At 34.7% G+C, this 3,900-nt stretch overlaps 1 long non-coding RNA gene across 1 annotated transcript; it reads right to left on the bottom strand.

The window, feature by feature from the left end:
* Positions 1–1,068: 1,068 nt before the first annotated feature.
* LOC119903005 lies at positions 1,069–3,384 on the bottom strand. The gene is made up of 3 exons (XR_005444389.1): positions 3,296–3,384; positions 2,058–2,123; positions 1,069–1,549 (listed from the first exon to the last, which is right to left on the bottom strand). It is a non-coding gene; the product is annotated as an uncharacterized LOC119903005 (long non-coding RNA).
* Positions 3,385–3,900: the final 516 nt, after the last annotated feature.

The following is a 3,900-nucleotide window of genomic DNA, read 5'->3' as shown; positions in this document are numbered from 1 at the left end:
ATTACTAATCTCTTTTCACTTTTTTTCCTGCTTCTGTCTGTCTTCCACCTTCACTTCCCTTTACAAAGACTCCAAAATGTGACAGGTGTGTTGATGGGATTGTAGGATTTTGTACCGCCTTACAGGGAAAATCTTCCATTGTTTGGCATCCATCTTTCATTCTCCCTCCCTCTCTGATGATCTGGAAAGCCTTTGGCTGAAAAGTCAAATCCTCATTTACTCCTTTACTCTCTTAATTTTTTGTAGGCTACTTGTTAAAGGGGAAGCCAGTAAAGAATAATTTATTCAGGTGCACGAGGAACTTACATTTTACAAGATACTTTACAAGATATAAATTATGTACTTTAAATTGTTAATTTACTGTTTCATGGTGCTAAACAGTACCTGAATGCCTGAACTCTGCACAACCCCACTCTATATGCAAGTTCTTATTTACATAAGTGTGACTTACCATAAAACTTTGAATAATAGCCCAAGTGAAAAAGAAATATACTTAAGTAGCACTTTTTCTGGATGCACTTATCACATTTTAATTGTACTATAGTATGTGTATATTAAATGTGTTATTTTGGAACAACTTAAAGTATGTTAAGTGTCATTTTAGAAACTTAGAACTTTAGAAACAACATTTTTTAATATACTTAGTTGTGTTAAAATGGACCTACTTTAAGTACCTTTACTGTAATTTAAATATACTTCTTTAAATTTAACTTAAAATACTATTTTGTGCTATACTTGAAGAACAGTTTAAATATATTTTAAACTTCACATAAATGTGTTCCCTGAACATTTTTATTAGCATTTCAGCATATTAGTAATTTATTACTAGTATACTCCAAGAGCCACTATTAATATCTTAGGAAGCTGCTTTATGAAACCATTCAGTATGAGAATAATGCATTAAAAATACTTTGCAAAATGCCCTTTTAGCATAATGATAAAAATAAGTAAAAAAAAAAAAAATTACAACACACACATATACAGACAACTAAAAAACTTTAATTTTGTGTACATTACAAAAATAAATTCCTGTACATTAAAAGGTACAGCAGCATGTATTACATCTTGACCAAAATACCTTCAAATAAAAATAAAATCAGTAAAATAATGACATATGATCAGTATTACTGAAAAGTACACTATACACATCCCATCATTAATGTTACCCATGGGGGTCCCTCATACAGTCCTGACTGGGCACGGCTCAGATGACCCCACAGCAAGCCATCCCGCTTCTGACACCATATGTGGCCAAAGGCGAGACCAGTCACCCTACCCAGATTCAAACATTGGTCTGCAGGGTACCAAACAACTTAAACAGCAAAGCCAAAGAGCCAGACTCGTTGGTATGGCAGTCCAAGTGCTTACTCAACTATAGTGAGGGTACTTCGTCACAAGCATACTGTAAAAATGGTGGAACCAAATTGAAACTGAAAAATGTCAATCCTTATCCTTGGAGTGGAGGGTCGGTTATCTTTGAGTAGGACTTGTTGCATTTTCTGCGACTGCAGACACTATGGGATTTGGAAACTGCTTTATCACACAACATCTGTGGAAGGGAAAAGGAAATATTTTGTCTATACCAAAGCAATAATACCTCTAATTAACTAACAACCATTGTCAGATTTTTTATTTTGTTTAAAGTTGCTAAAACACAATATGATGTGTATGTAATATCATGTCTAACTGTTCTAATAATGCTAACTGTTTAGGTTCAGGTGAAATGGTTTCCCACAAGGGACCCCTCCCAGTTAATGCTCAGTTTTTTTATTCCAACATGATAAAAACATTACATAAACACTACTGTACATTCAGCCAAGGAGCTGTATATCATAAAATGTTATTAAACAGGTACAACAAATAACACAAACATACAGACTTGCTTAACAACAGCGCTGACTACATATCATTTCACATTAACACAGCAGCCAATTTGTGAAGTACAAAAGTAACAATATTTTAAATAAAACAATTTTTTCACAAGAATATTTGTTTATTTAGTCGGACCCCGTTGACATGTAGTGAGAGCAATGATCGTGTGCAGGAGCCAGACATACCTTTGAGCACATTGAGCTTGTGAGGGTCCAGCTGGTCCTTTGAGGCTTTCGTGGCCTCTATGCCATCTTTGAGTGAGGCAACGATCCCAGGAACCCCAAAAAGAAAAGAAATGCAGTTGCAAATGAGATAAAATAAATATTCAGTTAGGCCAGTACTTCCACCTAATTTAGTTCTTCATTTGAGTATCATTATAAAAACTGTAATGCTATTCTTATAGAAAATCTTTATTAATATTCTTTATTTAATTTTCTTGAGCTAAGGCAGGAAATTCCTATTCTGGGTTTAGCATTACGTTGGTTAAAGTTGGCAAAGGGTAGGATCAACTTTTAAAAGATGAATACAGGATCTATGACCATACAAATGTACATAAAGTTGGGCAGTATTTTACATAACATCACATGCTATTATATCATGTGGTCAGGCATTGCAGTACACAAAAACATCATTTCAAGTGTGTCTTCTCACATACGCATGTACACTTTAACATTGCTGTTATTGGTCACTGTAATGATTACCCCCTCCATGGTTGCAGTGAAGAGAAATCTCTAAAAAACAGTGTACCTTTAGAATATATCCACTTTTGACTAGTCTAATGCAGATGCTTAGCTGATGATTCATAGTAGCTTCAGCTAAACTTTAGAATGAATTCATACAAAAATGACAACTGTGGTGATGTCTTTACAGACTATATGGGCAGGAATAATAATGATTATATTGACCAATAACTTACTGTAAACATGGACAAAAAAATGTGAACCTTTAGCACACAGACAGTAACATATTAGTTGCATTTATTACTCTGATAAAGACCTCACTGGTCATTTTCCAACAGTGTAAAAGCAGAATTGAGGGCTCATACACACACATGCACAGGCCTGCCTTGTTAAAATCTCATGCATCAAATTCCAGCAACAGGTTACTGAGATTGTATATTATTATATAACATTAAAAACTTCCTTACAGCAAAAAGCAATACATTACTCAACGTTAATGGCTTTCTTTTGTAACGCGTTACTCCCAACACTGTTTAAGGCAGACGAAAGTTGCTGTCTTGATTATGAAGCTATTAAAATGTAAACTAACGTTAGCTAACAAATATATTAATCCATGTGTTAGCATTAGCTAATGCACACCAGAGCTATCCACCATGGAAAATATTTTCAAACCAGAGTGAGCTCAACTTTAGTTAACTTACACAATTGTGTTGTCCTGCTAACAATAATAAACTTAATGTTACCAAGAAAGACTTTTGCTGGTAGTCTCTGCGTCTGTCCTCTCCTGCTTGTACTTGCCAGGCACGCCTCTTTAGCTCTTTTCACATTTAACTTCTGCGGGGAGCTGACCGGATGTTCTTCTCTTCTGTGTTCCTTTCTTATTATGTCTGTGTCCATCTATGGAACATCCAAAGTGACAGAACTGAATGAAAGAATAAATAAATAAATGGGGAAATAAATGCAAGAAAGAATGAATGAATAAAAGAATAAATAAATAAATGGGGAAATATATCAAAGAAAGAATGAATGAATAAAAGAATAAATAAATAAATGCAGAAATATATCAAAGAAAGAATGAATGAATAAAAGAATAAATACATACATTTGCTTTTGCCTTTCCCCAAGGAGACCTATTGCTTTTTCCTTCCTCTTCCTTAACGGTCAATCAACGTGACTAAGTCAGGTCAAGCAGCCGATGACTGATACTATCTTCAGTGTGGATATGCTGTCCCTGGAAGAGTGTTATGATTGGTAGAAAGTTTAGAAGGAGTTATACTGCGTTCAAGCCCGGTCAGAACTGGGATATTTCCCAGTTGAAACTTCAGACTTCCCACATCAAAGCGTTCCA

The sequence above is a fragment of the Micropterus salmoides genome, unplaced genomic scaffold (assembly GCF_014851395.1).
Source record: "Micropterus salmoides isolate LMB-PRFRI ecotype aquatic unplaced genomic scaffold, ASM1485139v1 Ms_hic_scaffold_14, whole genome shotgun sequence".
Taxonomy (NCBI): domain Eukaryota; kingdom Metazoa; phylum Chordata; class Actinopteri; order Centrarchiformes; family Centrarchidae; genus Micropterus; species Micropterus salmoides.
Note: the sequence above shows the minus strand (reverse complement) of the source record. Positions and strands in the feature narration are given on the sequence as shown.